Source organism: Cupressus sempervirens, chromosome 10 (genome assembly GCF_028749045.1).
Source record: "Cupressus sempervirens isolate cs-2001-9-10 chromosome 10, ASM2874904v1, whole genome shotgun sequence".
Classification (NCBI taxonomy): Eukaryota; Viridiplantae; Streptophyta; class Pinopsida; order Cupressales; family Cupressaceae; genus Cupressus; species Cupressus sempervirens.
The window spans coordinates 741162512-741184508 of record NC_143127.1 but is presented as its reverse complement, the minus strand read 5'-3'; the positions used below and the strand labels follow the sequence as shown (position 1 = coordinate 741184508).

At 33.3% G+C, this 21997-nt stretch overlaps 1 non-coding gene across 1 annotated transcript; it reads left to right on the top strand.

Moving 5' to 3' along the window:
- Positions 1-5799: 5799 nt before the first annotated feature.
- TRNAG-GCC (transfer RNA glycine (anticodon GCC)) lies at positions 5800-5870 on the top strand. The gene has a single exon. It is a non-coding gene; the product is annotated as a tRNA-Gly (tRNA).
- Positions 5871-21997: the final 16127 nt, after the last annotated feature.

Sequence of the window (21997 nt, the reverse complement as noted above, 5' to 3'; positions counted from 1 at the left end):
ATGCCCAAAAGTTACGCATAGCGAAGTAGTGACTAGATGACAGGTGTACCTAATCATCAATGGGCCTAGATTGAAATTCTAGCATTGAAGGAAATATATAGATGCAAGCAGTTTATTGGTTTGACTGCCACCATGCTAAGAAGAAAAGTGAGTCAGCCTAGTTTTCATTCCTAGATTGTAGGATTTTTCAAGGATCAACGGTGCAAATTTAAAAAGAAGTGCGATGCCACCCTATTTTTCTATTTTTCACATTTATGATGAATGAAAGCTTCGCGTGTGGGAAAAATAGAGTATAATACAAGAGATTTTCACTAATTCCAATCCCACGCGAACAAAGACTTCACATTTTCTGAGCATAAGAGCCTGTTGATCATATTGTGTTTAGCCTGGTACGAACATGAACTAATTCTTCATCTATTCGAGAGCAACTACAGAGGTTCAAAGAAGAATAAGTTTGGAAATTCAAGTAAGTACTCATATATAATCTTTGTAACACTCCAGTTCCTATTATTACGATCAAGATGCCTCCTAAGAAAGCATTTTTTGGGCAAGTTAATTATATGGATAGGAATGTTCATAACGATTTGTTAGAATTACTCCTAGAATCCACCACTAAACCTACACGAGTTAAAAAATTGATTTCCTTAAACCTTAGGCTTAAAATTACTGATGGCTTATATGACAAGGGGAATTGGGTTAGGGATGCAACAACTGCTCAAACTAGTCTTGTCTTGTTTAAAAAGTGGGTTTTAGAAAGGAATTTGTTTGCCCCAGATGCTAATGTTTGGAATTTTGATTTGGGAAAGCTAGTAGTTCCAATTGTTTTCATGGATTATGATTTTCTTGAAGCCATTGCCAAGAATTATGACCAAGCTATTAGGGTGGTGAGAAGAAATGATGGCATGCCTCTGATCTCAATTAGTTCTAAAGAAATTAGAGAGGTTTTTCACCTAGAACTATTGTCAAATTACCATGTGCCAATCAATCTGCCAAAATTAGAGAATGAATAGAAAGCAAAGAAGGATGTAATTAGGGGAGGTGCACTAAGGGCACACATTGGTACAATAAGAACTCTACCAGTAATTATTGTAGCCTCTAGAGAACCTTTTAAGAAGAGTTTTTTCACTTCCTGGGCTGTAGAGATATACAGGACCCTGTGTCGTGTTTTTGGTGAAGATGAATAGAATTTCATGCTCATTGGCCTTATGTATATGATGCTTCAAATTATTTCTTTCAGTGTAGATGTTATCTTTGATTTTGCTTCCTATTTGGCTAAAGAAATTCATACTAGTTTAGTTGGAATTGCAAAAGGGAAGGTAGAGAAAACTTTTGGACACTATTCTCTATTGATGCACATGTTCTTGTTCAAAGGGGTGACTTATTTTGGTAAAGAGATGGATTTGAATAGAGAAGAAAATGGGGAAGCATTACTAGTCTAGTCGTGGAGCACAAATATGACTTGTGATGTAAATAATGCTAGTTTTGTCAGATTTGATAGGTATTTTGCTTCTAGATTGAGATGTGTCATATTAAGAGACAATCCCTAAATCCCTAAGGTATTAATGGACCTCCTTAGACCTATCGACAAACCCCATAACTTGAAAGTTTCACACAATTGGGGAGATATCATTCCTTACCCTATTTCTATGGTTTTCAAAATCTATAGTTTTAAAGGGAGTCCTCATGTCTTGCCTTACCAAGTACCTTTGAAGGTAGGAATGGCTGAAGTTTTGTGGCAATTAGGAGGAGTAGAAGAAAGATTTCTGTTGAAAAGGCAACTAGGGTCAATTTTCCCTACCTACATAGTGGCCCATGAGTTTGTGATTATCAAAGGGGGTTGGCTCTTTATGCATAAATTTTTGGATCAGTATATGATGGTTGTCTCCCATCACCATTTTTGTGATTCTAAGGGATTTTTTAACCAAACCTTGAGGCATAGAATTATGTTGGGACAAGTCAAACATGATTCATATTATCTAGAGGACATTATAATGAATGATTTCTCATTGCAAGAGCAGGAAACTAAAAAAGAAAAATGGAGAGTTTACTACTGGGTCCTAGAATTCATTAATTGATTTGATCAGAAATATAGTCCTTTAGACAATGCTAATACATAGGCTGACAAAATAAATAAGCTCATGAATAATTTCCCTGAAATAATGGAAGCTATGAATGAGAAGAAATAATTTTTTATTGATTCTTATCCTGATAAGGCCAAAGAAGTCATGAGGAGGTTGGCTTTCACTCCTAATATAGGAGTTGGTCAAATAATTGTACAAAAGAAGCCTGGTTACACTATAATTCAAAATAAAAGGGCTCCTATAAATAAGGGCAAGCAAATAATGGGATCCACCAGTATAGCCCAAGAGGAGAGACCTGATGAGCCTAGTCCCAAGAGGTAGAAGGTAATGAGAGAGGAGAGGCCTCAAGTTGAGGAATATTCACCCACTCAATCCCTTTTGAGGATTGGATAAGTATAGCTCATAGGTAAGCAAATTGAGTAGATGGGATCACAGGGAGGTATCTTTATTACTTAAGCAAAATTGGGTGAAGGTAACCCTCTAGAGCCTCCTCTAACAAGTTTGGACTTAACAATAGCTGACTATAGAGGCAGGGAATTGGACCCTATGTTAGAATAGGCAAGTCATCAATTTTTGGTTGATGACAGTTTTGTGAAATCTAGGGCTTTTTAGCACTTTGCATGGAGGGAAAACATGAATATTTTTGAGGAAAAATGTAAAAGGTTGAAAATAGAGCATCCAGAAATGGATGAAGCTTCCATCCAGAACCAAACAAAAGAAGAAATGATAAAAGAATTTTAGAATATAAGCCCCGAGGATGGAAGGCAAATGTTGAAGGCATCTAACATTTTATTGGTACCAAATTCGGATATTATTGATGCCTTAGTTTTCAGATCTATTTCAAATAACTTGACTTTGCAAGATCAAACTAAAAGGGACTTCCAAGGCACTGCATTCATTGAGAATCAAGCCGCATTGGCCAGTTGGTCATTGAGAAGAGGATCTAGAGCCACATCGTCACAACCAGATGAGTCTGGATTGATGGGAAACATAATTGTGAGAAGAGTTGCTAATACCTCACATGTGCAGGTAGCACATTGGAATGTGGATTCATCCCAATTTCTTTTGGCCACTGCTAAGAAAGAGGAGCAGACTATGTTTGAACTATAGAGTAAATATGAAACAATTCTGAAGGCCTATAATAAGGAGGTAAAAAGGAGAATTGAGCTTGAAGACAAGCTAATGTGGAAGACCACTAAGCCAAGAATAACATACTGCTGTCCTCCAATGGAACCTTTTAAATTCACCCCCGTTGTAAAGATACCAGACACACCTCAAAGGCCAGAAAATTACACAGCTAAGGATTTTGAAGAAGAGAAAAGAAAGCTATGGGCCTTCCATGTAGAGTTAAATATGAAATATGAGGATAAGATTAGAAAGGCTCTAATGTATTTAGTAGATAAAATTGAATGACCCTTGTTCTATGATCAGTTGGCAAGAGTAACAAGTATATGGGAGGAACTGAAAACCCATGATGAAACCCTCAAGCCTATTGTTAATAAGTGGGGAAAAAGGGAGAAAGAAATCACCCTTTTATGTTATTCAGTTATAAGGTCTTCCCATGACCATATTGAAAATATGTATGATGTTGCTAATAACCTGTTAGATTTTGATAATAGGAGAATTGCTCTGCAACTAAAAATTGTTTCTTACTTAAGCAGATGCAAGAATAAAAAAATTGATTTGTTTCCTTGTGCCTCGGATAGAAAAAATAAATTGAAAAGTAAGGATGAATGGAGTAAAGAATTGGATGACCTTTTCTGCATAAGGATAAATAAAGTTATAAATGAAAATGGGCATGCCTGGTGGGCCATCACGACAGAAGAATTTTGGTTAAAGTCTAGTTTTTTTTAATTCTTTGAGACAAGATTTTTTTGGTCTTGAAAATGAGGCTAACTACATATTAAAAAAGCAAGATGATATCCTGCAATTGAGCTGGCTTGATGATGCACAGTTTAACACCTAGATAACATATATTCCTTCTAATGAGTAGTTAGAAGAAGGTGGTACAGATGATGATGACGAACAAAAGGGTGAGGTGCAGGTCATTGACACATCGGCACCAGATCTAACAAAATAAGAAGGTAAAAAGGTAATATTGCCTACTGAAGGTGAAAGAAGTAAAAAGTTGATTTGGAGGCACCACAAAATAACCCTTTGTTGGCCAGTTTAGTAGCCATGTATTCTGAAGATCCAGAATAATGGGGGACAAATCAAAAGTTGATGATTTGCAACAATAATAGAAATGGGCCTACCCAAAGAATTTTGATGCATTTGGGATTCTTTTATGCTCGCTTTTTTCTCTTGTTATGTTATTTTGTTTTATTGTTTGGAAGGACACTTGTCAATCACACTTGCCCTTTGCTTTTCACAACTCATGTCTATATAAATGAGTTTTCAAGGCATTGTGATGGTTCAAAAAAAATTGAAAATTTTTATTTTCTTTCAAGAAAAGTACATTTAGTCAGTCCAATAGTATGTAGTTGTTTTGAATTTGCTTCCAATTGTACTCTCTGATGATACATTGGAATGATAGAGATAGCCATCTGTTCTGGCTTTCAATTATTTTCTATTGGTCATTGTATTAGTCATCTAAAAGGATAATACAAAGCGGTATTTAGACTATATTTGTGTCATCAATTTATGTCTCCTTTTTATGGGTTTGTCTACTTTGAAGTCATTTTAAATAAGGCTAACTTAGTTGAATGCAATCTGGATGGGTTTTATGTTGATATCACTGTTGCTTTTAATTCAAAGAATTATAGAAATGCTTCAATGAATCATTAGGGTTTATGAGTTTATAGAAAGGATACTTCATAAGAATGGAAATGGAAATTATCTTGAGTCCATCCTATGTAATAAACTATAATCAAATGATATAATATGAGGATGGTCAGCCTCAATAGTTACGATTTAGTGTCTACAACCTTCTCGGGTGGAAAAAAAAATGCCTATATACAGAGGTGCATAGGTTGTCTAGGGTAGTTCTAAGTGATAGTCACAACTCTGCCGTGTAAAATATTGTAAGGATGATGCCCATGTGAGTTTTCATATTGTAATTATGTAATTTCACATTTGCAGGCATAATAAAAAGCATATATTTTGTTCTCTAAATTTATGTTGTTCTCTATTTATGTTGTTTGTTGTGGTATTAAAGGTAGCACTCTTCATCAAGGTATCATAATACCCAAGAATAAATTATCTAAGTGTTTACCATGAGATTAACCCTTTAAAAATCTAAGGAGGGTTATAAATTTTGTAGATATTGAGAAACACTGGCCAAACTCTTTCATAAACTATTTAGTTGTCTTATTAGATTTTTAAAGGGTTAATCTCATGGTAAACACTTAGAGACATTTGCATTGTGTGAATAATGGTAAAATAGTATAAAAATTGTCCTCAAATCAAGAATTTTAACTATCTCAAAACTTATGGATATTGTAAACTAGAAACTAGCTAGCAAAGTAAATACAAACAAGAGGTGGATCTAAGAACGCAAATAATATACTATGCTACCTAATTTTGAAAAGATAAATATTTAAACCATGCATATGATGTGTGTGAGGGTTTTCAAACTTACAAAATTATTTGCTCACATGGTAGAGCGCTCGCTTTGCATGCGAGAGGTACGGGGTTCGATACCCCGCATCTCCATTTGCATATCATTTTACTCATTTCCAGTCATCTGTGCCTTGACAAGGATCTTACCTCCATCTCCGCACCAGTGGTCTAGTGGTAGAATAGTACCCTGCCACGGTACAGACCCGGGTTCGATTCCCGGCTGGTGCACTTCCGATTTTGTGCTCAACAAACAGCGCCCTTGCTCCTCTCCTTCTTCCTGCTTTCCTTTCCTCTATTACCTAGAGCTCATTTTCAGATTCTCATTTCGTCATATCAATTTCTCGCTCCTCCACTGCGCGCCAACTACCCACTCTCATTTAGTTTCCTTCTCATGATATGATTTTAACTAGAACTTGTGCATTCTGGAGGGAAGTATGATATGATCTATTGTTGGCATTTTTCCATTGTTTTTATTCTAAATTTGAAAATATCACATCTAACACATTTATGGCTAGGAATTTGATGGAAACCTTTGCTTTTCAAGCAGACTAAATTAGAATATTGATTCTAATCGATAGGTACCGATCCACCCGTGGAATATATAAAATCTTTCATAAACAAAATAAAAGTGGATGTGCCCATATTTAGTTCGACACGATGTCCGATCTGTTCTTCTTTATAACAGAGATATTGAAGAATAAGAGTTTGCTCTGGATCGCTGGCATATCATGACCAATTTTCTTTGTATATCTATATATTTATTCACTTGAGGTGATACATCAATGGTAAGTAAATGTTCACTACCTCCCTTGTATGAAATTCATTTTCTTCATGTCCGTGTGTACGGCTTCTGAGTGGGAGAGGTGAAGAGTCGGTTTAAATATTTGATGGCTTTGGATAATAAAATAATAATGATAAAGTGATATGCTCATAAAACAGTAGAATATAGGGTTCAAAAGTCATTTTAAATAATAAAGAAATAAGATGAATAAATATATTTTAAAATGTTAAAGAAGTATTAAGTGTGACCATTAAATAAAGCTAGTCCCATCTTAATAAAAGAAGCCACTTTAATGAAGAAAAGATAAATATGTATTATTTTAATTGAATAATAGAAGAATATTTTTATATTTATATAAAGTCTAAATAAAATATAATAAACAAATATCTATAACATTTTATTAGCAATTGTTAAATTGAAATAATGGGAGTTGCATGTCAAAATTTAGATAGAAATTAGAAAATGGTGCTCTGATCGAACTTACCTACAAAAAACTAGGGCAAAATTAATCTGACAACAAAAAAAGCGGAATGGGAATTACTTTGCAAAAACTAAGTATGGAGTTTCCATCCCGGCAAATAACTCCTTTAGGGAACACACAGAAGAAAGGAGCCTAAATCGCCATAACCACACACAAACACAAATCTATGAAACTTGAATCTACCAGCAGAAATTCTTCGCATTAATAAAGTATGCTGGAAAGAGAAAACACAAAAGAAAACCAGATTGAAGCAAGCAAAAACAATAGAGTAGATTATGCAATCAAACCCCCCAAAGCCCTCCGAATGCATTAAGGCTGACCAAGAAAAACAAGGCAGTTGGGTCTTACCTCGGAACAAAAAGAAGCGGCGTAGGAATATGACAACCAAAAAGAGCTCCCAATTAGATCTGCTAAAAGTCGGAGCAAAAATAGAGGTCACAATAGCTATCCCCCCCCTACAACCCATCCATTTCAACCAGAACCAAACTTGCACAGTCCCACATGTTCTCCCCCTGAAGAAGATTTCAGAAGCAAATAACACCCCATTGGCCCAAATTAGATCTGCTAAAAATTGGAGCAAAAAGAGAGCTCACAATAGCCATCCTCCCCTGCAATCCATCCATTTCAACCAAAATCGAGTTTGCATAGTCCCACGGGTTCTCGCTCTAAAGAAAATTTCAAAAGAAAATAACACCCCATTAGCCCCTAACCCTAAATCAATAACTTGTAACTGAAACCCTTAATAAACAAGAGCTATCTATCAAACTCAAGTCCCTTCCTACCATGTAATATGCAATGCCTAAGTAGAATCAAAATAACACAAACCTTACATAAATGTACATACATCCAACCAAATGAAATTCAGTTTCTTCATGTCATTTTTTATGGCTTCTATTGTTGGAGTGGCAGAGGCGAAGAATTGGTTCAAATATTTGATGGCTTTTGATAATAAAATAATAATTATAAAGTGTTATGCTCACAAAATAGTAGAATATAGGGTTAAAAAGTCATTTTAAATAATAAACAAATAAGATGAATAAATATATTTTAAAATGTTAAATAAATATTAGCTGTGACCAGTAAATAAAGCTAGTCCATTTTAATAAAAGAAGTCATTTTAATGAAGATAAGATAAATATATATTATTTAAATTGAATAATAATAAAATATTTTTTTATTTATATAAAGTATAAATAAAATGTAATAAATAAATATGTATAATATTTTATTAGTAGTTGTTGAATTGAAATAATGGGAGTTGTATGTCAAAAATTAGATAGAAATTTAAAAATGGTGTTGCAATCGAACTTACCTACAAAAAAGGTAGGGAAGAATTAATTTGAAAATGAAAATCTAGAATGGAAATTACTTTGCAAAAACTAATTATGTTGCTGTTGCTTCCCTCCCAACAAACAACTCCTTCGAGATACTAGCAACAGAACTACTGGAATAACGCACGGAAGAAAAGAGCCTAAATTGCCATAACCATGCACGAACACAGATCCGTCAAGCTCAAATCCACCAGCAAAAATTTGTTGCATTAACAAAGTATGCAGAAAGAGAAAATAGAAAAGTAAACCAGAATGAAGCAAGAAAAAAAAATAGAGCGGATTGTGCAATCAAACACCCCAAATCCCTCTGAATGTATTAAGGAAGACCAAGAAAGACAAGGCAATTGGGTCTTAGCCCAAAATAGTAAGGAGCGACGCAGGAATACAAAAACCAAGAAGATCTCCCCAATTAGATCTGCTAAAAATTGGAGCAAAAGAGTGCTCACAATAGCCACCCTGCCCTAAAATCCATTCATCTCAACCAAAATTGATCTTGCATAGTCCCACAGGTTCTCCCCCCAAAGAAAATTTCAGAAACAAATAACACCCCATTAGCCCCTAACTCTAAATTAGAAGATTTCCTCAAAACCAAAGTCTTTCCCCCTTAGCTTAACCCTAGGTCACTCCTCCCTTTCAAAACTCTAGATTCTAACTAGAGATCTATTCCCATTTCCTTTAGGAAGGATCATATGGCCTTTGACACTGTAATAATCAACAATCCTCATTCAAAAAGTAGATGGGATAAGTGTGAAAAATTGGGTGTCATCGCTTTCTAGACTGAACCAAAAGAAAAATACACCAATCTCCACAAATGGCTATATGAATTCTATGGGGAATAGGTAAGTATAACTATCGTATCTAAAAAATTAATTTATGTACCCTGCAAATCTTTAGATATTAGATATTGTCTTTTGTCTAGACCTTTCTATTTTTATAAGGGGTATAGCATAATTTTTTGTCAAATGGAATCCGAAGGTAAATGAAGATCATTTAAAAAATTTAACAAAACCAACATGGATAGAAATAAAAAAATTCTCCTCAAAATCATAAATCTACACACCCTAATGAAAATTAGATCATCAATTAAAAACTTCCTAGGAACATATGCAAACTATGAATCCTCTAACCATATGAGGCCTGTTGAATATATCTCTAATAAATTACTAAAGGGAATGTCATACTATGGGTTATTCATGTTCTTGGCTAGTAGCTCATGGCCATCTACTCCTATGTTAGCTAGCTTATCCCCTTCTCTATTGCCTTCCTTATCGATATGTGTTATGATTGTTTATAAAGGTACTTATTTTATTCCATAAGGCCTTCTTCCTAGCTATTGATGTAGGGCCATAAACATTAATCATAATGAGTTGTAGATCATCTTTGTAACTTTTTATTTCCCCCCATTCAATTATTGTTTACTGACATTCTATTGTATCCTATTTTCCTAGGATCCCAGATGATACCTATGCCACCTGAAGCACCCTCAGATTCTGTCAAATCATTTTTCCATACACCAAGTTTCCTTCTTAACCTTTCTCCCTTTGTCTTATTTAGTTTTATCTCTTGTATTAAAATTAATTTGGATTTGCATAAGGTTAGGATGTGTTTTAGAAGACACCTTTCTTAAGCATAAGTCCCCTAACATTCCATGTAGTTAACCTAATTTCTTCAAGTGAAGGATCTTCCCCTTTCCATCTTTTAACACTTCATGTATCTTTTTTTGGTTACCTTCTTTACCAGTTTTTACTCTCAATTATACTAGCGATCTTTATCTCCTGCAATGTAGGCCCAACACTTTGTATATAATCCCTCAATTTGACTACCAATTTTGATTGCAAGAGTCGGTTGGTACTCTAAGGTGGAAACCTAGGCTTCCCTAATTAAAGTGGAAGATAGAGGTAGTTGAGAATGACAAATTGTGTTTCTCAAATACAACAAGGGTTACAATGTTGAGAGGACATAATTGATAGTATTTTTGCACTTTTTTTCATGGTTAGAAGGAGTACACATACTATTTCTGCACAAAAATTCTTTCAAGTCTGAATAAGCATGGGGTGATTGTGTGAAAGGAAGATTTTTGGACAAAATTTTTTTAGACAATCACTTGAAGATTATCAAAGCTTGTACAAGATAGGGTGTTTAGAATTTTTGATATGTATTAGACAAAGTCCTATACAAGAATACAAATATAAAAGGGGCATACACCAGTTATTAAATTCTTGATGGGTAGCAAACTATCCATCTTGAAAAGCTTAAGATTAGATACATTGGCCCCTATCATAACTGGAGTCTTAGGGAGGTATTCCTTCCATTATATTTTTTTTGAATGATAATATGATTCCTTTTACATAGGTTGAGTCACGAGCCTAGTTATGTGCCTCTCTTTACTTCGAACAACTAATGTTTATTGATAATCAAGCAAGAGATCTCCATAAATCTCTGCAAGAATGATCAAAACCTCTAGCGCACAAGAAACACTAGTCGAAAAACCAATCAATCATATACAATTCTTGTTGGATTTTAGATAATCTAGTTTCTTTTTACTAGTAGCTACTTGTTTAATCAAGAAGTCTTGTTAATTTTTTTCTATAATTTAAGCTTGATTGAATTTGAAAGTTCTCATTGTGTGTTATTTGCTAATGTGTTCATTTTGACCATTCCAAGAGATTTTAGACTTTGGAATTACTAAATTAAATCATCCACTTATTAGTGAATATAGCTTGCTTTCTTCCTTACTAAAACTACAAAATTTTAATTTTATTTTGATTTTTTTCTATTGTCTCATAAGATTCTCAAAGTATACTTCCTAATTTAATTATTTTTAAATTTATGTAAGAGTTATTAGTTCTCTTTTAATAAACAATTCTTCTCCATTTGCACCTAGGTTCGCTAAAGTGTATGCTTCTTCGTTTCCTTCTCTATAAATATAAAGGATTTTTACTTCTCTTAGTTTGTCTATTAACAATAAAGCATATTCAAGTTTCGAACCAAGCTTCCAATTAGGAATCTCTCATTTTCTTATGGCATTTAGAGTGATTTGTGAATCACCTTCATTGATTAAATTCTTAATTTCTAGATCTAAACTCATAATCAACCTTTACATTAGAGCTTCTGATTCTACATTATTATTTGAGACTTCCACTATATATTTAGCTTGTTTAGCTATTCATTCCCCTTTATTTGTGGAGAAGATGGAGAAGATATCCATGCCAAAAAATTTGAACACAATTCATAAACACATAATATAACTAAATGTAGGAAAAAAGGAAATAGTGACAATCCTAGATAATAATCAATACCACATATCCTTATTCAAATCGTGAAACCACAAATTAGGAAATCAAGATAAATTTAGCCTAAGGAAAATTGAAAGTTAAGCATAAATACATATGAATACTTGATCAAAATATCAACATATAGGTTGTAATTTGTCCAAAAGATCAAAAGATCAAAATTTGTCCAATTTGGACATAGTTTGAATTTGAGGCAAAATAATATATCTTCTGGATCTAGCACAGATCCCAAGGCAACAATTTTTTTTTGCTTTCCTGGTGCTTTTTGGACCTACCTATGGTTTTTTGGTCATAACTTGCTCATCTGGATTTAGTTTTTCACAAAAAAAATATCACTGGAAAGCTAGTTTCTAGCCTGTCATGATGGTGCAGTTTATTTGGATTTTTGATGTTGTTTAGTTGCAAATTTATGCAATCAAATTCAAAGGTTCTATTTTTCACTCTAGGAAACATATTTTGGGACATTCTATTTTCTATAATCTATTGTAGGCACATCCCATTCAATTTTTTGCTTTTCCGCATTTTGATGGATATCTTGGTTGTTTCAGGTCTAGGGATCGACTCTGTTGTTTCAGATAATTTTTCATGTGTTATACTATCTATTTTATTAGCCTTATGTTTATTTTGATATTTGTTGACATCCTTTTGTAGTAATTTTGAAATGCATCGAGATAAAGTGCCACTCTATTGTATTTTTGAATCTTGCACATCTTTGTGTTTTGTTGTACTCACACTACATTATAAAGTGCCTTGGGTGTTTCATGTTGGCCATATTTGCCATCTTCGTTTATCAAGTGAGTGTTCCTTCCATGACATTAGCCTCATGATGTGTTGATAACACGTGCCATTATAGGTGCTTGTACTTCTTTTGCACTCTCGATGTTCCTAGTTCTTCTTTTTGTAGGAGATATTGCATTCATTTTTAGTGTTCATGTCTTACCTCTTACCATTATAGGGGGTTATGTTGGTTCTATTTATTTCTTGGTTTGATGGAGTGAGCTATGTATTTAGTATTTGATCATATGTACTAGGCAATTGTAGTAGCTGGTAACCTATAAGTTTCATTGAGATGAATCATTTACCATATAGACCTTCTTTCATTCCTATTTTTGGAGATTGTGAAGATACCTTCCATCTTTGATTGATCAACTCTTTAGACTTAGTCTTCTCTACCTGATCATGTTCTATGCAGCGAAGGTTCTTCATATCAACAATTTGACAATGTTTGTAGCTTCACAATTTAGTGGTGTTCTTCATGACCATCTTTTGTTCCTATCTTCTAGAACATTCCCTAGTTTGGAGGCTTCTTTAGTCCTTCACTAGTTCTTTTCAACACTATTCCCATCTCTTTTTGGAGTAGGGTTTTTCTCATGTGGTTTTCTCTTTTTCTCCTCTTTTTAGAGATTTGGTTGTGCTTAGGTACCTCATCAAGCCTTGTTGCTGGGACCCAAATTTACTTTTAGTAGTCGTTTCTAAGTTTTTAGCTACTCCCTAAGTTTACCTTAAGGGGGGGTGTTAGAGTAATAAGATATTGCCTTATTAATTAAATCATTTTGATTTAGTTATTACGTCACTTATCATCTCTAGTTTACTTTAGCTAAACTTTAGGTATATAATAATTAATTCTTTTATTAATCATTATTATGCAACCTAGGATATTTACCTATTAGGGTTTTGATCTCCTTTATAAGGATGATCTCGCTTTGCAATTTATTAATTCACTTTTGATAATAGCAGTCTCTCTTTTTGCTTATCAAGAATGTCTCATCTATGGATCTGGAAATTCCAACCTCCATAGTTTTTTCTTCTCTCTTTCTATGATAAGTGTTTGCATGCAAGTGATTCTTGGGAGATGTGGGGCTTATTATCATCAACTTCAATAGTTTGAAGTTCAAAGTGTTCAAGTTGCAATAGATAAATAAATTGTTTAAGTTTCATTTTAATTTAACTAGTTGTCAACTAGCAATGTTCCAATATACCCCAAGCTCCCAATGTAGAAACTTGGGCTTTGATATTAGATGTAACGCCTCACCAGGGAACCCAAAAGAAATTAAACTAAAGTTTCATTGAGTTTGCCAAACAAATTTATTTATTTATTTTTAATAATTTTATGAAATAGATCTAATAGGAAAACATAAACAACCAATTGAATTTTTCATATCAAATTTTGATTTCTTCTCCAAACCCCCATCTTGATTTTAACAATCCAAATACAAATCCCCAAATTCATCAAACAAGATTTCCAATCTCAATTTTTTTCACATACGTTTTCGAAATGAAAAATAATAATTACACAAACAAGGGTTTGAACCCAAATTAAATTCTGAATACAGATCCACAAATACAAAGAAGACAGATATTTCAAAGAATGAAACTATTGCACAAAATCCACAAGAACTTACCTGGATTTGATGCTAAGCGACTAAATGTACAAAACTCACAAATAATTTCCTTTTCTTTCGAAACCCTCTTTTTAGAAATTGGCTTCTCCAAACCTGTGTATGGAGAAATGAGCTCTGATTCTTTAATAAAGAGTTTTCTCTTGTTAGGGCTTTGGTTTTGCAATCACAGGAAAACTTTTTCTTAATTATTTTATTATATTTTTAATTTTCATGTGCAACCTTTTTGCAATTTAATTAAAATAACTTTATTAAATCAATTTCTTTCTCTCTTTTATTAAATCCCAAGATGTTTTAAATAAAATATTCATTAATTTAACTAATAATAATATTTAGAGTTTATTATAAAAATGAAACTCCTAAATATATTATTATTAAATTAAATAAATATGATTACGCCAAAATCAGAACTTTAATTAAATCTTTAAACTTAATTAATTAAATTTAATTAAATATTGAATTTTCTTTATAAATTTTTCATTAAATTAAATCATAAAATTATCTTTTAATTTGATTTAATTATAACTGAAAATCACAACAGACCCATAAAAGTAAGTAGGAAAACCCAATATAAAGTATAGAAAACTAGATCAAACTCAAGGGTCAAAATCACGAATTCATGTCACTTGATGAATTCGAAAGGGTAAATAACTCAGATGCTTTTCCTACTTTCTAGAAAAATTGATTAGGGTTAGGATTTTGACTCAAGAATTATCTCCCCTATTTTACCATTGAGATACTACAGTAGGGCATGCTCATCTTGGCAATTCAGGGAAGTCAATGCCCAGTACCTACTATTTGCATAAAATTTGAGCATGTACATACACATATAACCTAAACTAAATAGGAAATGGTGTGAAGTGGTGTATCATGTAGATCCCAACTAGCAGGTGACTATGACTCCCTCCCTCAACCACATCAAAAATGTCAATCATAAAGTAAAGCATACAAGTACACCATACACATGCAAGGATGGGATAAGTAACCATAGAAGCTACATATAAATCATCTCTCTATCTATCATCATGAAATAATTGAAAATCACTAAATGAACATAGATATATCATCATCGGAAGGATAAACATAAACATCTGAAATTACCATATGTCAAGTAGCTCATCAAGTATATCAACTAAGTATGAAATAACTTACAAACAAATTAAGTAACCAAGTACCACTAATCATAAAACATAATCATAAAACTAGCCTACAAGAATCTGGCAATATGACATGAAAAGTAAACTAGGGTAAGGCATTACATAAAGCATAATCAGATAATGCAAACTAAGTAAGATATTAGTTTAAAAATAAATAATCAAAACACTACATTAATGTAAGTATCACATGATCTAAAAACATTTATATTTTAATGCATAAATTCAAAGATCAAACTAACAAATATAGCCAAATAAAATGTCTACAATTTTTGGTTACAAATGTTTAGAATAATTAAGAGTGGGGGTGGATCAATTACTTAAGCTCAATATGCACCACTTGAATCCTATTGTTGCTCAATCTCTACTGTAAAATTGTCATAAACATAATTTGCATTGCATAATGAAAACATTATCGAATGTAAACACACATAAAACATTCATCACCATTTTGACACTAGGATTTTATGTGGAAACCCAATTTGGGAAAAAAACACCAGCAAAATGTCACTCTTTTGAAGTGAGCCTTGTTAGGAGCCAACCTTGTTCAAGGTTACAAAACACACTTTTAAATGTGACCTGGTTAGAGGATTTAATCACCCTATTAGGAGTGGCCTTGTAAGAGGACTTTGATCATTCCATTTAGAATGTCACCTAAATAAAGGATTTACATAGACTATTAAGTCTTTAAATGACTGTTAGGTCAACCTCTATTAAAAGGATTTCAATACAAACTGATTACAATGATAAGAGAGAAAACAACAGGTTTTGATATATGATTATAAGTCACTTTTGTAGGTTCAGATCCCTATTTGGTTCTTATGTTGGTTTATTGATAAGCCTTCTATTGACATCTCTAATCTTGATTTGCTTGGACACCCTTCAAGTAATTAGTCGAGAAGAAGGATAATGAAATTCAAGTAATCTAAAGAAGCTTAGATGAAGCATATGCACCAATAGAAGATCTACTTGAGGGAACCTTATTCTTCAAGAAGAAGTTAGAAAATTGAAAAGCAAATTGGAGATTCATTCAGTCAGGTTATGTGAAGTAATGTAACAAAGGAACCAAGCTGAAAATGACAAAAACATGGAAAAAGAAGACAAAAGACTACTAAACACCAAGTTAGAAGAAAAAGAAAAAGAAATCCACCAACTTTCACTATATCATGTAGATATGGAAAATTATTTGAATAATCCAAATCAAGAAGTCACCAATCTAACTACAAAAAATGAAAGACTCATGAATGATCTTAGAGTAGAAAGAGAAACCAATGGAAGATTGATTAGATCACCATGGATTAGTTGGTTGAAATATCTGAGAATAGACACAAAGGGAAAGTAGGATTGGGCTACATTGAACAAGGAGAGTCATCACAACAAGGAGTTCAAAACAATAAAAGACCTACATGCAATCATTGTGGAAAGATAGGACATACTTCAAACAAATGTTGGAGAAATGGAAAGTCAAAGTTCAATGGAATATGTTATAGTTGTAACAAATATGGAAATAGAGCAAGTCAATGCACAAAGAAAGCTAAGTTTGAAGGAAAATGTTTCACATGCAACAAACAAGGTCATGAATCTTCAGAGTGCAAAACCAAGAACAAGAATCCTACTGAACAACTAGTTAAAGAAATCTTTGGTTGGGATTACAATACATGGTGTAGATGTTATCTATGTGGAGAGTTTGGACACATTGGAGCTAATTGCATGAGGAATCACCTCAGAAAAAGAAATCCTACCAAAAGATGTTATGTATGCAAAGAACTTGCTCATATAGCAAAGAACTACATGAATAGAGGTAAATTTGAAGATGAAAAGAAATCAAAGGCTGATAAGATCAAGACTCAAATGAAGTAACAATGGGTGAGGAAATCTCCATAGAATTTGAGCGAAATTGATGAGGTTATTGACACCCAAAGTAATGAATTGGGTGACTCAATTATCTCTACTTGAATAGGCAAGGAGACCACTGGAACTATGATCAAATTCATATTCCACATCAGTTCTAGTCATCTAAGAAAAAAAGTTCAAATCAACATATCAGATGCACTTGGACAAAGGAAAGTCTTTAGACTTAACTGAGTTGTTAGTTCTAACCGAGTCACTCCTTAGGCCTAACCACTCTCTTAGTCCTAACCAAGTCACTCCTTAGACCTAACTGAGCATGAGTAAACTTGACATAGTCAATGAATCAACCAAGCATGGTTAGTTAGTATTATCTAAGCATTCAAGGGTTGAAAACCAAACTGAGCTTCTTTTACCTAGCTAGGTACCAAGCATCAATTGAGCCATAAAATTTAAAATTTGGTAAAAGAATAGAAACCACAGTTTCATTTTCACTACAAATTTAGAGTTTTCTAAAGAGTGCAACATTCCTTGAGCCCCCAAAGTGATTAAGCCCAAGGCTTTTGAAGGAAATTCTTAGGGGAAGCCAACATCTTCAAGTCCTTCATCAACTGAGTATCATGGCAACATCTTCCAGTGCAAAGGTCAAGAAGGGCTCAGAATATTGGTGAAGAGTTTTGATTGTATTCCTCCAAATTCTAGCTATATCTAGGAATTACCGAGGAAAAGGATCCACAAGGATCTCACTCGTCAATCCCCCAAAGGTACTTCTCATTCATGAAATAAACTCATTTTATCATTTCTCTATTCAAGAACTAGGCAATCTTGAGCTAGATCAAGCATATGGTGCATTGTGTGATAATGATGTGTTGAATCTAGAACAAAAACATCTGGAGGTCAAGGGTTTGACCCACATCATCGACATGCCAAGGAATTTCAAAATTAAATGGATAAGGCTTATACTAAGCTGAGTCCACAACATGTCATTCTGGCTAGAGCAGACTTATTCCATCACAAATAAGATGATTCATAGGATAATAGGGTATCCAATGATAGAGAAGTCAAAGATTACTAAAACCCTAGATCAGGCAGAACTAGCACAACTAACCCTAAATGAATGGGATGATAGAGGCATGAAGATGAACAATGTTAATGATATGGAAATAAAGTTTGGCATCCATGTTATTGCACACAAAATCTATAATTCAATCTTGCAAATTATATGTCATGTGAGATTGTGGACCTAGCATACAAGGTAGTGAAGAAGAACTTATATTTTGACTTAGCAGAGCTTCGACATGTCTAGCTGAGAAAGAAAATGGAGAGCATTCAGGCCTCCAAGAATAAATCATGTAATTTTGGTTCACTCTTAATATATTTGATCTTTTATGTATAGAAATTATTTCCTTTGAAACAAAATTTTATTTGGAAGAAAGACACTCCAATATTATACCAGATTAATGAATTCATAAATGAGATTTGTGAGAACTTTGAAAGCATCATGGATGTCTACTTTGATAACTTCAAGGAAAGGATGCAAAGTAGGCTTAAGATCACTAAGAAAATTGTATATGATTATGAGCAAGATATATGCTTCCTAGTTGACTGTGACAGAGTTCATATAGATGCAGTTAGACCTAGGATTGGATGGGTAAAACCTCTAGCATATGAGATAGATATTGATGAAACAAAAAACATTATTGAGGCTCTCATCAATGAGTATATGGACCCCTTGGATACATATTGTGGGACATATGAGGAAGCAAAGACACAAATTTCACTTGACATTTAGATTCCTCAAATTCTGAAGAGAGGAAAGAAGAGGGTGGAGAACATTGGGAAGAAACTTTGGAAATGAGATTCACCTCTTATGCTCACCAAAGGAAAGGGTGATAATGTAGAAAAGGAAGATAAAGAAGAAGATGAAGAGGAAAGTGATGAAGAAGAAGAAGCAAAGGAACCTCCCAAGAAGAAGGTAAAGACCCCATCCAAACCTCCATCAAATAAATTAACAAGGTCTACTCTTGTGATTACTACCTTAAAGCCAAGGAAGCGAAGGAAGAAATAAGGCTAGAAGATGAGGATGAGGATGATGCAGATGAAAAAAACACGCCAATTATCTCTTTGAAGAGGGAACCCCTACCTTTGAGAAAAAAATGAAAAACATAAAGGAAGGAAGGGGTATGGTAGGATTTAAATACTTCAAGTATGACTTCAAAAGCAAAGAGGAGCATAAGAAAAATTCATTGAGTTGAACTCAGTTCAATTGAGAAGTGAAGTGAAGACTATTACACCTTCACCAAGATCTTTGTCAGAGGCAACCATGCAATAGGATCCCATAGTCTCAACCAAGCAACAACATAAGGACTTAGTTGACAAAGTAAAAGAGATCATTCCTTATTCAATTGCCAAGAGAAAAGGTAAAGAGAAGATATTTGATAGCATAGATCTAGATGAAGAGATTATAATCCCAATTTGGGACCAATTCAATCTATCTACTAAGTGAAAGAATATTTTGAGAGACTTCTAGAAGAAAAGGGCTAAGGGCTGAAAGAGATAGAAGTAAAGTTCTAGAAGAAATCAAAGAAATATTTGTGAATGACCTATCTATAGAGGTAAATGAAAATCCCCTATCATTGATCAATTGATTGATATTATTTATAAGTTCAATGAGGACAATGATGGGGAGGACAAAATCCTTATAAAAGCTAAAAGGAAGTTTGAGAATAAAGTATTAGACAATGTAGCACAAAAAAAAGCCATTGATTAAGTAAAATTATCTACTTTGATTTCTACATTAGAAAATATTGTAAATAATGTTGTATCTTTATTTGTAAATTTGAGTGATTCCACTAACTTTACCAAGGAAATAAAGGAGAAACTGGTCAAGATTTTGCAATGGACTTGAAGGATAGTGCAAATCAGCAGGCACTCAATCCAAGTTTCAGTTCCAATCATTTTGTAAAAACTAGATTTTTGATAGATCTTCATGTAGAATTGCTAAGGGAAGAAGTTAGAATAAGGGAAACATTAGTTGATATACAATGTATGATACTTTCCCACATGGACATTATGTAGAAGAGAATGGATAACTAGGATAAGACTTTTCCTATGATTTTGAAGCTCTGCCATGATTTTCTTTCTCATTTTGGCATAACCTTGTAATTTTTTTGCATTTGTAACAAAAACAAGGGAGAACATATACCAAGGGGAAAGCATATAAAAAAAAATTATAGGTAATGCACATTTCTATACACATGTAAAGGGAGATATGTATAGGAAGGAGTAAACATGTAGAACAAGGAAGATATGTAAAAGGCATAAAAAAATAATTTTGAAAAATGAAAAAATAGAGTTTTAGTTCAAATCGAGTTGCAGGTCTTCAATGCAAACAGAGCTACAAAATAGAGGATACTCAAAGGAGGAGTTTGACTAAAGAAATTTTGATTTCAGATCGTGTATATGATAACTATTTTTTTCATTAATGCCAAAGGGCAAGATTGTTAATCTCATTGCAAGATATTAATAGTGTCAAAACACTTAGTCATAATGGAAATACTATAGTAACCAAGTCACCAGTCTGTAGTGTTAACTGAGCTCATAAAGGAACCAAGAAATTAGTGTTAACCTTGCATGAAGTAAGCAGTCTCAACCAGTTGCAGATTCAACCAAGTTGACAGTGTCTACCAAGCTCTAATGAGAACCAAGTTAGAAGAGTTTTCCAAGATAGTAATAAATATGGAAGAGCAATGTGAACCAAGTTAGAAGTGTCTACTGAGTGATCAATATAAACTGAGCATCTAGTATCAACCGAGTGCTAGAGTTAGCCAAGGTGATAGTGTTGCCCGAGTGTCTTCAGCATCGCTCGAGTAAGTCATTGGACCTGAGTTACAACATTGAGCCGACTTGGTAATTATTTTTGGAAATGAGTATATTGTAGCCAACTTAACTTTGTTCTCTTTTGTGGTATGTATTTATGCAATCTTTCTAACAAAAATTCTTCTAATTTCTATGTTTGCACTCTGATTATGATCAAGATTTTATTTCACACCAAATTCTTCCCACACTGCTTTAGAATTGGCTATAGGTTTTTTTTGAGTTGTCGTTTTACATGATGCTTAATGATAGGAATACTTTCAAAATCCTCTCTTGAAAAGTTAATCTGGGATCAACTCCAAGGTTTCATTTGATCTTGCGACCTACTAGAATCCGCTCAATTGAAAATAAATGTATTTTTTCACATGGAGGTCTTTGCTGGTTCTAATCAATTTGGATAAGATTTTGAATCTGCTTGTTGTTTCAAAAGAATGAAACACACAAAAGAATTTTTTTTTTTTGTATTTTTATGTTTTATGGTGAATGCAATCTAACAATGCAACTATATTAACTCCTAATTTAACCAAGGGTTTAGTAAATAAAATAATGAAGATAGGGTAATAAGAAATTTAAGAAAATAAGTTGAAAAGTAAAATCCTAATGGACATAAACTATGAAAACAACATGTCTGCGAGTTAAGCCTTTGAAACGATTGGTCAGTAACCAATGAAAATAGGAGCAACGCTTCCTTAATTCCACTTATGCAATCTTCAATGGGAATTAAATAAGGGTAAGATGTTTCACTTTTCATCAAATTGCAAGGCCACAAAAAGTGTGCTAATGCAAGATGAAAAGCCATGTAGGAACAATATGGTGATCCCTTCTCGAACTAAGTACGTCAACAAAATTTGTAGACCCATAGAAAACACCAAAATTAAAATATTGCACAACAAAAAATAACACAATAAAACTATTGACTCAATTACACTTTATGAACATACATTCCCAAAATATAACATACTTAGGCAAGAATCACTACACTCCAAATGTGAGCACCAAAAGCGTACATTATTGCATCAAAATAATGGTAGTCTTGAATACATATTACTTTCCCAAATTTATAACTAATCTTCTCCTCAATTTGTGTTGAGAGTGAAAGATATCTTTATTCAATCATACACTTCTAAACTATTAATACAAATCTATCTATGTACAAACTAACTCTCTAAATAGTGCTTAATAGGACTTCATC